The 14,909-nt window shown below is 42.2% G+C and overlaps 1 protein-coding gene across 5 annotated transcripts in view; it reads left to right on the top strand.

The window, feature by feature from the left end:
- Nucleotides 1-572: 572 nt before the first annotated feature.
- LOC128698506 (transient receptor potential channel pyrexia) overlaps nt 573-14,909 on the top strand; it is a 79,115-nt gene continuing 64,778 nt past the window's right edge. For 3 of the 5 annotated variants that reach the window (XM_053790757.2, XM_070103959.1, XM_070103960.1), the window contains exon 1: nt 573-1,044. The gene's annotated coding sequence lies outside the window, so the exon portion shown is untranslated. The remainder of the gene's footprint in view (nt 1,045-14,909) is intronic. The other 2 variants (XM_070103961.1, XM_070103962.1) reach the window with 2 other exon arrangements.

The following is a 14,909-nucleotide window of genomic DNA, read 5'->3' as shown; positions in this document are numbered from 1 at the left end:
CTTGGTTGGATATTAATGCACCATTGTTTGTGCTGTAGCATTATTTAATAAATACAATACGCATTTGGGGGAGGAGGAAGATGTGTAATAAGATGAAGTCAGTACTTCCCCAGATGTTTATAAGGGAGAGGCAAGGTTGACGTCAATCCCAGGCTACGAGCTGTCTACCACACCCACAGCTATCTTACCATTGACTGCTCCTCGCCCTTTCTCTACCTACACTACATCTAGTTTTGACTATCCATCAACAACAACACCAGGAGACACTTTGTTTCAGCTTCCTGTGTGTGAGAACGGTGAATAAACCAGGTTAAGGAGGGCTACACCTGTTGACGTCACTGGATCTCACCTGGAAGGACACAGTTTGCGCTGATGTTCACCAGCCTACCTAAGCAGTCTTTCCTGGAAGTGTTGACAACACATTAAACATAAAGTAAGGTGGTACTAAAGAGTGCTGAAGGAAGCACTGTGGCCTCTGTAGCGGTGTCGAGTGCATTTTAGTGGCGTGTCATGAATGACTGTGGTTGGTTACATGTTGCTTGAGTTCTCCCGCCTGACTGGTTCTGGCTTCGTCCGCCTCATCTCTACTCTGTATCAACAAATCTCTGAACAACTTTTAAGCATCTCTATCAAGATAAATGTACTTACAATATACATACGCGTTAAAACATAAGCATACAGTAAAGGGTTTTGTATAAACTATCAATTGAATTAGTGTTAAAGTCAGAAGAAGGGATCTGAAGAGAGTGAGGCCGAGTTTTACCCAGGATGCGCTGGCTTCTCAACACCAGTCTGTTTACAACCACGTTAACATTAAGAGGTGCAGGATGAGCGTGTGTGGAATCGTCTGTTTGAGTGTCTGTATTCTCGTGTACCGCTCCAGACTTAATGCATACACAACAAACCTATTCTGAAAAGTATTTTACAGCGCCCTGGAAAGGATTCTTCAGTGGAAGTTGTGTGTACAAAGAAAACTGGAATCTTAAAAGCTGGATGTGAGGCTGCTTTGTGAGTATGGTACATCTCAACAGGTGTAAAGAACAGGTGACTAACTTTCACAGATTTACTGTAATGCATCCAGATTTACCATCATGCTTGACTGCAGATGCAAAATCGTTAATTTTAACCAAGTTTATTCTCCTTTAAGATATATAAATCCTATCAATATTTTTCTAATAGGTTTTGTATTCAGGTGCGACGCATTTATCTCAATTGGTAAATTTTCATCTCAGCAACAATCTTTAAACTAAATTCTAATTATATCTTAGTAGCCCAAAAAAAAACTTTCTCCTGTAATTCAAGTTGATCCAGGTTACTGGAATGTCTTCAGGGTGACTGAGGTGCTTGCATTCTTCGATGGGTTGATAAAAACTGGTAGAACTTGTGCCCCGCTGATGGAGGTAAACACGCGCCTCACATTGAATTGTCCACTTAATGAGGAATATAGAGACAGCCAGTATAATAACCTATGTGAACCAAATATACTAAGCAAATTTCCTAAATTTGCTTGTAACAGATACGTGAACTGTAGATATAAATCCAAATGTACACCTGTTAACCCTTTTGGGGCCTAGTTCCTAGGCCTTTTATGTATCCATACGCTCTTGCGCTACCATCCACAGGATGGATATGGGGTGCACAATAAACTAACCACTTCGGTGGCAAAATCTAAATCTCACCATGACAAGACCGTGTGCACCAATAATGTACTAAAGTACAAATTTACTTTATTGCATCGTAATGGATTTCTACCGAATACGGATAGTAATATCCCTATTTCTACAAGTATACTTTGTACATGTACAAAGTATACAGTCTTAACCGACATCAATGTCATACTACTATACAGAAAGCCGCTTGTTATGCAGAGCATTTCTGGCAAATTAGGTCAATTTTGTCCCCAAAATGCGTCCCACACCAATCGACTAACACCCAGGTAGGTACCTATTTTACTGCTAGGTGAGCAGGGACAGCAGGTGTCTTATGGAAAAACGTCCTAATGTTTCCACCCGTACTGGGTGGAAATATTAGGACATACCTAAGTTACAGTGGCGTACCTAAGTTACAGTGGCGTACCTAAGTTACAGTGGCGTACCTAAGTTACAGTGAGAAACGTCGACAACAGAAATACACACAATACAGTGTGATGAAAATGATTTTGAAAATCGACAAGTTAAGGTAATCAGTCCCTCAGCTTGGAGGCTGAGGGACTGATTACCTCAAATTCCTCATCTTTCACTTTTTTTCTGCACTGGACTGAAGAAGCCCTTGGCTGATGAAACGTTTCCAGAATAAAGATACCCAAATGTTGCACAAGTGTCTCATTTATCAACTTATTGGCTTTGTAAACCATTTATTCATATTACAAAGGAACTTCAGATACCTCAAGTGGACACAAGAGAAAAGTCTCCGTGGAAATAAAGCAGAGTTTGACGTTATTACTGGGTATGGTTTGACGTTATTGTTTTTTTATTAACACACTGGCCGCCTCTCACCAAGGCAGGGTGACCCAAAAGAGAAGAAAAAACTTTCATCATCACTCACTTCATCACTGGCTTAAGCCGGTAGGAGACTTGAACCTGCCTCGCATGGGCCAGTAGGCCTACTGCAGTGTTCCTTCTTTCTTGTTCTTATATCAAGCACTGGAACACCGCTGCTGTGATCTACAGAGTATCAGACAATATAAACAATAAACAAGCAATGTTTGTTTCTTTCTGCAGGATACCAAATGTAGTTTACATGTAATAAAATATTTGTTAAAAATTGTATAAAATACCGACAAGTTGAAGATTAAGACACATGGTCTGGAACGATATGGTTCCAGACCATGGAACTGAACTCTCTTCTCCAGGCTGAGGGGACTGACCACCTCAAATACTTTTTCTCCAAGGTTGATGGACTGATTACATCATCTTTATTTTATTACTACTGCTCCCTCTGTATTTTGACTGAAGAAGCCTACTGTGTAGGCGAAACGTTTCAACAATAAAGATTCCCAACTGCTACAAATGTGACTTAATCGTTATAGTACAAACCAGGAGACACTTATTTCTTAAAGCGTGACAATAGTGAAAGTTGCTATTCCACAGAACAGTGGCTGGCAAATACGTTATTTTAAACAAATCTGGCACACATGATACTGCTCCATGCTACCACGTGACACGGCAATTAGATGACCTCACGCCTTCACCTGACCATCACCTGTGACTTCCCGTTTCCACCACATATACCCGGCTTTTTCATACTATCATGGACAAAACAATCCTTGTGTTTATTGGCAAATTTACCCGACCACCCAACACAGGGCCCTGAGACAATGATGGGGGTCTGATAGCCTCAGCCCATTGTTGAACATTAAAAAAAATCGCCGTGGAACACACAGGGACTACAGCAAGACCCTGAACTAGGCCACAGAACAGCTGAATTATATTGACATCTCCTTCGACATCCTCAGATAGGTCATCTTAGGATTAAGACCCATGTCAGGACGCAGTTCCTGACGAATCAATCAAATCAAATTACTATCATTTAGAGTGATAAGGTCCCGAGAAAAAAGCGGATCCAGTAAGAACACTGTGTGTGTATGTATATGCGCACTTTAATAGTATTCTGGGTATCACTATATCCTCGACCTTCATAAAACTACTTACAGGTAAATAAAGAAGTATTTCTTCATTCTCGAAGGTAAAGACAAAGTAAATTGTGTGATGTTAGACGCAAATTTCGTATACAGTTCCAAGAGGAGAGAAACTATTAATGCCGGTCGACATAACTTAGGAGGACGGGACTAGAGCTGATATTCAACTTCTCTCCCCTACCACATCAACAACACACAGTAAAAGCGGGCGCACACACACCACCACCCCTCTCTGAAACACCCAAAAAACAGGCCAAGTATTCATCGATAAGTGCCTCTGAGAACTGGTAACTAACACACACACATGCACAATCTGGAGAGCGATGTAGTAGAGACAGGATCCATATAAAGCTTTAAAAAGAGATACGATAAGGCTCTTGGAGCAGGGAGTGAAGCTAGTAGCGACCAGCAAGGAGGTGGGGCCAGGAGCTGCGACCCGACTCCTGCAACCACCCACCCACAAACACAAACACACTTCTACAGGAAATTATTCAGTGTTTGAAAGAGTTGAGTACTAAGGGAGTGAGACATTGCCATTGTAGCACTCACTAGAGGAACTTCCTCCGGCAGCACGTGACATTCTTAGTAAGAAATGACTAAGATATTCTTTGTAAGTGTAGCAGCAGTGTGCCGCTACCCTCTTCTATACGGTAGTTACACTGTGAAAACCAAACTTACCTATGTTCCTGTCATATTTTATAACAGGATGATAGATCTCTGCAGTGTTGAAACATATAAGACTGAACACTTCACTAAGATAACTCACACACATACTCTACACCCGCACCCACACCCACACCCACACACACACCCACACACACACACCCACACGTATAAAATATATTCGTATTCAGCAGGGGCGCCAGTAAGCTGCTGAGGAATAAATACGTATTTGAGGAATATTCTGGGGAATAAATACATGTTTCGGTGATTTTCTGGGGAATAAATAAGGGGCTAGTAGTCCTTCTGCAGTGCTCCTTCTTTCTTCTGTTCTCATATCATCAAACATCTCACAGTAGACAGTGTTTACACAGTTTCAAGCAACCCATCCCCTCAAGGAAGGTTCGTCGACGCTGGTGAGGGGCTCTTGATCAAGGGAATTGGATCTGTGCTCCACTTCCCTGAACTGAACCAGAATATCTTCCGTCCCCCCTCACAGGCGCTGTATAATCCTTACGGGTTTAGCGTTCCCCATGATTATAGTAATAATCAAGGAACCCGTTCAACTAGGGATGAAATCATCAGCAACTGAACACTCAACTATGTAATGGTAAAGGTCATGAACCTACTCTGTTTTACTCACAACTGATCCTTATGGATTTAGCGCTTAGTTCTGACTGTAATAATAATAATAATAATAATAATAAGAATAATGACGATGAAGAATTAGGCACAGTGGTTTCATCAGTCCAATACAAGGAAGAATGGTGAAGATGAGAAGGAGTGTGAGGTAATCAGTCCCTCAGCCTGGAGTCGATATAATCAGTCCCTCAGCCTTATCAAGACTGATGGACTGATTATATAGACTTCAGGCTGAAAGACTGATTAACCCAAACTCCTCATCTCCATCGTTCTCTGCATTGAACCGAAGAAGCCACTGCGGGGCGAAACGTTTCCAGGGAGAGACATTACTTCAGTCTGCTTCTGATCTTCACTAGTCTTCTTGTATCGGACTGATAAAGCCACTGTGTGACGAAACATTTCCACAATAAAGATACCCAAGTGTTGCACATGTATCTAATTTATGTGCAACAAGTGACGGCGTTCCAACCTGATTCTGGCAGTCACCTGTGTGTTATATGGTCTAGTTAACCTGTTTTGTTGCCCATATACACGACTTTCTGATAGAACACATCCTGGTGACTGATTTATTCTTAATATTTAAACTAATGGTGGACTTGTAAGCCAGTTGAAGGTCTCGGTCAGATAAACAAAATCTCCACTGGTGGGTCATCATATGACTACCAGCGTCAAGAAACATTTGTTGTGTCAGGTAAAAGGACATAAGTGCAACAAATGCAACATTTTATTGTAGCGACGTATCGCTCTCCAGGAGCTTTGTTAAGCCGTTACACGCAATATAAGGACACAGAGAGTATATATAGACAGAGCGTGAGATGCAAAGCATAATATAATCGTTGTAGGTAGTAGTAGAATTACTTGTGGTAGTAGTAGTAGTAGTTGTAGTAATTGTTGTGGTAGTAGGATACTATAGTGGTAGGAGCTCTGTGATGACAGGGTTTACTGCTTTGAAGAGAATTCCTGCTAATAATTCAGAAATGATGACGCTGCCTTTATTCTGCTTAATTGTGTTAGAAATAGCGAGTAATGATGATTTAAGACATTTACATCTACGGGCGTCGATACATTTCATCGGGTGGCTGGTGGAATTCCGGTGTTGTACCTAGGCATTGTTCAAGTTATCGTTCCTACATGCATTAATGTGTTCAGTGAGACGTGTTTCAAGGGCTCTTGGTTCAATGTTTGTCAATTTCGCCATAGTCAGAACTTTTATGGAATTACTGGTTCGATGACTAGTGTTAGCTTGTGCGAGCACTTTAGAGATGTTCAGTGTAACCTGTCTGTAGGGAAGGATTATACCTTTGTTAAGAGTGGTGTTATTGCGTGGAGAATTAATGATCTGAAGGGCTCTTTTCTTGCAGTCTATGATGAAAAAGGAAGGGAAATGTAGATCAGTGAAGGTTTGTTGTATATATGTATGTACATTCCTCGTCAAGAAACTCTGGACTACAAATTCGATATGCTCTTCGAAAAAATCTAATGATGATGCCACTTTTGGTCTTAGTATCTTGACTGGAATAGAAGTGTGAGAGATCGTTTATGTTTGTAGGTTTTCTGTAAACCTGAAACCTTAGTATTATCTACTTTTTGACTTTTTGTATGAGGACGTCTAGAAACGGTAACTTGTCATTGGTCTCTTCTTCAATTGTAAACTGGATAGCCGGCTCAACTGCGTTGAGTCTTGCCTGAAGATTCTGCACATGAAAACGTTTGGGAGTTATTATGAGGACGTCGTCCACAAAACGTTACCAAGTGACGCTGGTGGAAATGATGTTGGCGAAGCGTTCAGCTTCCAGGTGTTCCATATACAAGCTGGCTAAGACGGAGCTGATGGGGACCCCATTCTCATACCATAGGTTTGTTTGTAGAGCCTATTATTGAAAGAAAAGCAGTTGAAATTAATGCAGAGTTCAATCAGGTCAACGAAATCTCCGGGAAGTAGAAGATGATTAAGGTTCTGATTGACTTGACGACGTAGAACATCAATAGCTTTAGTATTGGTTACTTTAGTGAAGAGGGAAGTTACGTCCAAACTACTTAGTTTCTTGTTTCGAATGAAGAGATCTCTTATGCGGTTGAGGAGGTCGCCTGAATGTACAGGTGCAAGGAATGTCGCGTTAGTTGTACTTGTGTCCTTTTACCTAACATATTGTCGGTAATTCTACCAACATTATTACAACACCTGTCCTGTTTCCTGACGAATCTTACTTAACCTAACATCCTGGTGCTTGATACCAGTGTTCTAAGATCTGGTTGTGTTCCCGTCTGCTAGATCCTCCAGTAGTGTTGAAAATAGTATAAAATACCGACAAGTTGATGATTAAGACATGTGCAACAGCTGTGTATCTTTACTGATGAAACGTTTCGCCTACCCAGTAGGCTTCTTCGGTCAAATAGAGAGGCAACAGGTATAGTAGTGAAATGAAGATGACGTAATCAGTCCATCAACCTTGACGAAATAGTATTTGAGGTGGTCAGTCCTTCAGCTGAGGGCAAATATGTTTGTTAGTGGGTTTGAGTTTGAGAAAGCCCTGCCTAGTATGGGCCAGTGGGCCTACTGCAGTATTCCTCGTTTCTTATGTTCGTAACACTTTGGTATCTTTATTCAAGAAACGTTTCTCCAACCAATGGCTTCTTTAGTCCAATACCGAGAAAGGTGGAAAACGAAGAGGAATTCGAGATAATCAGAGTCCTTATCTCCCACCGTTTCTCTGCAATGGACTGAAAAAGTCACTGGCTGACGAAACGCTTCCTGAATAAAGATGGTATAAACTTTGGCAATAGATACCCACAAACTGGTGAAATAAAGATGATATAATCAGTCCACCAACCTTGGAGAAACCGCATTTGAGTTCAGTTCCATGGTCTGGAACAATATGAAGCTGAAGCATGAGAACGGAGTTTTAAATACTGTGGAAGGTGAGGTGGAAGATCTCAAAGACGCTGTAGGGGACGGGATGGAACAGTCCTCTAAGTAGTTCATAGTGCTCTCATGTGATGTTGCCAAGAACACTCGCCAGGTACTTGCTAAGAGCAACATAAATGTATCCATCATAAACACATCATCTATCAAAGAACTCACTATGAAATGTAGCCCTGCACCTCTAACTTCCACATCGTGCGTCTACACCATCCCCAGTGGATACTGTCCCAAGAAATATTAAGGGAAATAGGCAGAAATCTTTCAGTTCGCCTGAACGAACATCAAAACGCAAGCAACTTATGGCATGCCTGTGTCCTCTGCAGGGACTCCACGGGACATTTGATAAATTTGGATGAGGCACAGCTCTTTCTCACAGAACAAGACCTTAGACGCCGATAATGTCTGGAAGCCTCTCTAATCGCCGTCACCGACACCATAGAACATAATACTGGAAGATACAAAATTTCAAAAACATTAGCATACATGATACTCAACCAGGCACGCCACCTACCTAACCACACGAGTCACATGATCCCATTGTCTACCTGTCCTCATCCCAATATGGCTTTCTTCAGGGCACCATGTGTCACTTCCCCATCTCTCCTATAAATACTGTCTCTTAACGTTTGTATGTTAGAAGTGTACAAGAATGGTATACAATACCGACAAGATGAAATTGAGACACATGTGCAACATCTGGGTATCTTTATTGTAGACGTTTCGCCATCCAGTGGCTTTATCAATACAAATTCCAGGACATAACTTGAAGACAGGAGAACTATGTACATAGTTCTCCTGTCTTCAAGTTATGTCCTAGAATTTGTATTGATAAAGCCACTGGATGGCGAAACGTCTACAATAAAGATACCTAGATGTTGCACGTGTCTCAATTTCATCATGTTAGAAGTGATCAAGATCCCAGGGCAGAATCGTTTTCTAATATGTCCTAGTGTTTGCTTATGTGTCTTTCTAAACCATTTTGTCTTTGTAAAGTAAAAGGACACAAGTGCGTGGCCTACAAGAATGTCCTTTTACTTTACATATTGTCGATAATTCTACCAACCTTATTACAATTTGTCTTTATCTAGTACCAAGGTTTATGCCATACTTTCAGTGGTAAACTGGGCTGATTCTTCAGCCTGATGCCAATCTATACATTTATTACACGTGTGTTTATTTTTCAGGCTAATGCAGTGCTTCCTGGAGGAGGAGGGGAGAATTAAGAGGGAGGGAAGGAGAGGGTCAGGAGGGAAGGAGGGGGTCAGGAGGGAAGGAAGGGGATGGAAGGAGGGGTCAGGATTGGACTGGGCATTGGATGAGGTTCGCCGGTACTGTCCCGGCCCAGGTCTTGTCCGGTTGGTGATCCAGCGAGGGGTCAGGAGGGAGGAAATGCTTTTCTTGCTGATTCCTGCCACGTACGGACATCCTGGTCCGTCCGCGTGTGCTACGTACGAACATCGTGGTCGGTCCGTGTTTGCCACATAAGAATATCCTGGTCAGCCCGCGTCTTCCATATACGTACATCCTGGACCGTCCATGTACATGTACGTACGTCCTCGTTCGTGTTTGCTACGTACGTACAAAGAGAAAACCACTTAGTGTTGTAACCACAAGACTGACACCATCTAGTACAGATAAATATTGAGGGCGTTGATCCATGAGTGCTACTACTACTACTACTACTACTACTACTACTACTACTACTACTACTACTACTACTACTACTACTACTACTACTTTACCACTACTACTACGACTACTACCACCACCACTACTATCACTATTACTATGACCACCACCACCACCACCACCACCACTACTACTACTACTACTACTACTACTACTGCTACTACTACTACTACTACTACTACTACTACTACTACTACCACTACTACTACCACTACTACTACTACTCCCATCACCTTTCTTTACCTCCCTTCCTCCCTCCTCACGTCTTCTCTTGTAACCTCTGCTCCTTATTTTCTTCCTCGCTCAGTTGTGACTTGACAATGGTGTAGGACAGACGCACAGCATTGTTAACAGGATCTCAAGTGAAAGATATTAGTGAAGTAATCTCATAGCTTGAACACTATGTGGCAGTAGTTCCACACTATGTGGCAGTAGTTCCACACCATGTGGCAGTAGTTCCACACTATGTGGCAGTAGTTCCACACTATGTGGCAGTAGTTCCACACCATGTGGCAGTAGTTCCACACCATGTGGCAGTAGTTCCACACTATGTGGCAGTAGTTCCACACTATGTGGCAGTAGTTCCACATCATGTGGCAGTAGTTCCACACTATGTGGCAGTAGTTCCACACTATGTGGCAGTAGTTCCACACTATGTGGCAGTAGTTCCACACTATGTGGCAGTAGTTCCACACTATGTGGCAGTAGTTCCACACTATGTGGCAGTAGTTCCACACTATGTGGCAGTAGTTCCACATTATCTAGCAGTAGTTCCACACTACGTATCAATAATTCCACACTGCGTGGCAGTAGTTCCACACTATGTGGCAGTAGTTCCACACTATGTAGTAGTAGTTCCACATTATCTAGCAGTAGTTCCACACTACGTATCAATAATTCCACACTGCGTGGCAGTAGTTCCACACTATGTGGCAGTAGTTCCACACTATGTGGCAGTAGTTCCACACTACGTATCAATAATTCCACACTGCGTGGCAGTAGTTCCACACTATGTGGCAGTAGTTCCACACTATGTAGTAGTAGTTCCACATTATCTAGCAGTAGTTCCACACTACGTATCAATAATTCCACACTGCGTGGCAGTAGTTCCACACTATGTGGCAGTAGTTCCACACTATGCAGTAGTAGTTCCACATTATCTAGCAGTAGTTCCACACTACGTATCAATAATTCCACACTGCGTGGCAGTAGTTCCACACTATGTGGCAGTAGTTCCACACTATGTAGTAGTAGTTCCACATTATCTAGCAGTAGTTCCACACTACGTATCAATAATTCCACACTGCGTGGCAGTAGTTCCACACTATGTGGCAGTAGTTCCACACTATGTAGTAGTAGTTCCACATTATCTAGCAGTAGTTCCACACTACGTATCAATAATTCCACACTGCGTGGCAGTAGTTCCACACTATGTGGCAGTAGTTCCACACTATGTGGCAGTAGTTCCACACTATGTAGTAGTAGTTCACTGCAGTAGTTCCACACTACGTAGAGCGTGGCAGTAGACACTATGATATTTCAGACAGTATTTCAACAGTGTGTGTGTATATTTCCAGGAACTGTAGCTGTCAGAGTCAGTGAGAGTGCCTCTCACTCTGGCCGCTTCTCTGAGTAAATTGAGTGAAACATCAGCTCATAAGTGTGTTGTTAGTGCAAGCACTGGAGGATGATTGATAGTTCAAGCTTCCGTCTATAATACCACACCAAGATTGTTTCATTACTGTGTGTGTGTGTGTGTGCGTGTGTGTGTGTGTGTGTGTGTGTGTGTGTGTGTGTGTGTGTGTGTGTGTGTGTGTGTGTGTGTGTGTGTGTGTGTGTGTGTGTGTGTGTGTGTGTGTGTGTGTGTGTAGTTACTAGTTGCCAAAGGCACTTGTCGATAGACACCTGGCCTTGTGGTTTTTTTTTTTTTTTTGTGTATATGAGGGCTGTGGGTGAGTAATAGTAGTAGCAGTGGTGGTGGTAGTAGTAGCAGTGGTGGTGGTAGTAGTAGTAGTGGTGGTGGTAGTAGTAGTAGTGGTGGTGGTAGTAGTAGTGGTGGTGTGGGTGAGTAGTTGTAGCAGTAGTAGTAGTAGTAGTAGTAGTAGTAGTAGTAGTAGTAGTAGTAGTAGTAGTAGTAGTAGTAGTAGTAGTAGTAGTAGTAATAGTGGTGGTGGTGTGTGTGTGTGTACTCACCTATATGTGGTTGTAAGGGTCAAGTCACAACTCCTGGCCCCGCCTCTTCACTAGCTGCTGCTAGGTCACTCTCCCCGCTCCTAGAGCCTTATCATACCTCTTCTTCAAGCTATGTATGGAACTCAGCAGAAGTCTACCGGTAGGGCTGCATCTGCTCTTGTCACCTCCCTAGTTACGAACAATAGTAACTTTGTTGAGTTAGGCAACTGGGCGTCTATACTGCAAACTGAATTGTTTGCCATCTTATGTTCTTAATGACGCTAAAGCTAACTTATGACACTGAGGTTGACTCTGTGATTCTTACCGAGTCTGTATCATCTTTAAGACCTCACAGGATGACTGTAACAACATACTCATTGGAGAAACCAGATATAGATCCTCAAAAATCCGGGAACAAGGAATTAATATACAATTGTTATGGATTGCATCACATACTGGATTACTTCTTCATGATAAAGTTCATACGTTAGCCCCAAAAAAGTACAATGAAGGAAAATGTAGAATATAACTTTGGTGTGCCTGTGTCTAGTATTAGGAAAAATACTAGGAGGGAAGTAAATAATGAAACTGAATGTTATAAGAAAGCAGTTAGAAGCCTCAGTACATCTATAACCCACTATGATAACATGAACATATATATATAACAGACTATGATAACATGAACATAGATATATAACCCACTATGATAACATGAACATAGATCTATAACCCACCATGATAACATGAACACAGATCTATAACCCACTATTATAACATGAACGTAGATAAGTACGTTTATGGAGCAACTTGCAATATGAACAGACTGACTGATGTAGTAGTCAGGCTCAGGTTTGGTTACAAGTACTTTTGGCATTCTGGCAGGCACACACACTGACTGATGTAATAGCCAGGCCTATGCTTGGTAGACACAGATGATGGTCAAACGAAATGCAAAGTGTGTGGCCAGTCCTGTGGTCACTGTCTTCAACACTATGTGCTTAATTGTCCACTTATTGAAGAATATAGAGATAGTATGTGACATGTCAAGATATCTTAGGTTAGGTAAGGTTTGTCAGGAAACAGGACAAGTGTTTCCTGACGCGGGTCTTAGTCAGATGATGACCCGCCTTTGGAGCTTTGGTCATGTGACCGAGGCCTTCCGCTGGCTTACCGGTCCACCCCTTTAAAAAATACGGTCATTAATAACCATGTGCGTTGTGGTGTATTCAAGATATCTTATTAATGAAAATAAGATACCAAGCAAATTAAACAAATTTCTTAAATCTGCTTGTAACAGATAAGTGAACTGTAGATATAAATCCAGATATACTACTGTAAACCTTTTTGGGGCCTAGTTCCTAGGCCTATTGTGTATCCATATGCTCTGGTGCTACCATCCACAAGATGGCTATGGTGTGCACAGTAAACTACCCACTTTGGCGGCAAAATCCAAAAGTGTAACAAACACACATTAACCACTCACACAGTGTAACACACACACACTAACCACTCACACAGTGTAACACACATTAACCACTCACACAGTGTAACACACACACACTAACCACTCACACAGTGTAACACACATTAACCACTCACACAGTGTAACACACACACATTAACCACTCACACAGTGTAACAAACACACATTAACCACTCACACAGTGTAACAAACACACATTAACCACTCACACAGTGTAACAAACACACATTAACCACTCACACAGTGTAACAAACACACATTAACCACTCACACAGTGTAACACACACACATTAACCACTCACACAGTGTAACACACACACACTAACCACTCACACAGTGTAACAAACACACATTAACCACTCACACAGTGTAACAAATGCACAAATAAGAACAGTAGTCCATGGTAGTGACGTCATCACTCACTAGCAGGAAGGAGCAATAAACTACGAATGTAATTAAAGTGACCTCTACCCCCTACCTCCGCTCCCCTTATATGTGCAGTAAAGGTTCTCTGTACATTCTCTAGATCTGCAATTTCACCTGCTTTGACCGGAGATGTTAATGTACAGCAATATTCCAGCCTAGAGAGAGAACAAGTGATTTGAAAAGGATCATCATTGGCTTGGCATCTCTTGTTCTGAATGTTCTCATTATCCATCCTATCATTTTCTTCGCAGATGTGATAGTGACACTGTTGTGATCTTTGAAAGTGAGATCCTCAGACATTACCACACCCAGGTACTTCACATTACTTTTCCGATCTATTGTGTGATCAGAGTTTATAGTATACTCAGTTCTAGTTATTATCCCCTCCAGTTTTCCATAACGGAGTAGTTGGAATTTGTCTTCATTGAACATCTTATTAAACCATACCCCGGCCGGGATTGAACCCGCGGTCATAGTCTCAAAAACTCCAGCCCGTCGCGTTAGCCACTAGACCAGCTAGCCACAATAAGATTCGTCCAACTAGGTATATTTCTACACCATAGGAAGGTTAGCACAGGCACCTCTGTGACCACAAATGCAAGTTTTTAAAGACGAATCTCCAGCTAGCGTGGCCGTGACGAACTCTAGCTCAAGTCCCTTCACTGCCGTCAACATGACTCACGAAATCGTAATGACACGATTGCAAACAAACAATCGTGTCATTACGATTTCGTGAGTCATGTTGACGGCAGTGAAGGGACTTGAACTAGAGTTCGTCACGGCCACGCTAGCTGGAGATTCGTTTGTAAAAAACTTGCATTTGTGGTCACAGAGGTGCCTGTGCTAACCTTCCCATGGTGTAGAAATATACCTAGTTGGACGAATCTTATTGTGGCTAGCTGGTCTAGTGGCTAACGCGACGGGCTGGAGTTTTTGAGACTCTATGACCGCGGGTTCAATCCCGGCCGGGGTATGGTTTGTTTGCAATCGTGTCATTACGATTTCGTGAGTCATGTTAACATCTTATTGTTTTCCGTTGCCCATTGGAAAACTTGGTTTATGTCTTCTTGGAGATTTGCCGTGTCCTCAGTGGATGACAATCTCATGCAGGGATGACATGGTGCTGTGGATTACATCTCTGTCTATGTCTGATATGAGGATGAGGAACAGGATGGGGCCAGTACTGTGCCTTGTGGAACATAGCTTTTGACTATGGCAGCTTCCGATTTAACTGTTTACCACTATTCTTTGTGTTCAATTAGAAAACTGAAGATCCA

This window comes from Cherax quadricarinatus, chromosome 88 (genome assembly GCF_038502225.1).
Source record: "Cherax quadricarinatus isolate ZL_2023a chromosome 88, ASM3850222v1, whole genome shotgun sequence".
NCBI classification, from domain to species: domain Eukaryota; kingdom Metazoa; phylum Arthropoda; class Malacostraca; order Decapoda; family Parastacidae; genus Cherax; species Cherax quadricarinatus.
Note: the sequence above shows the minus strand (reverse complement) of the source record. Positions and strands in the feature narration are given on the sequence as shown.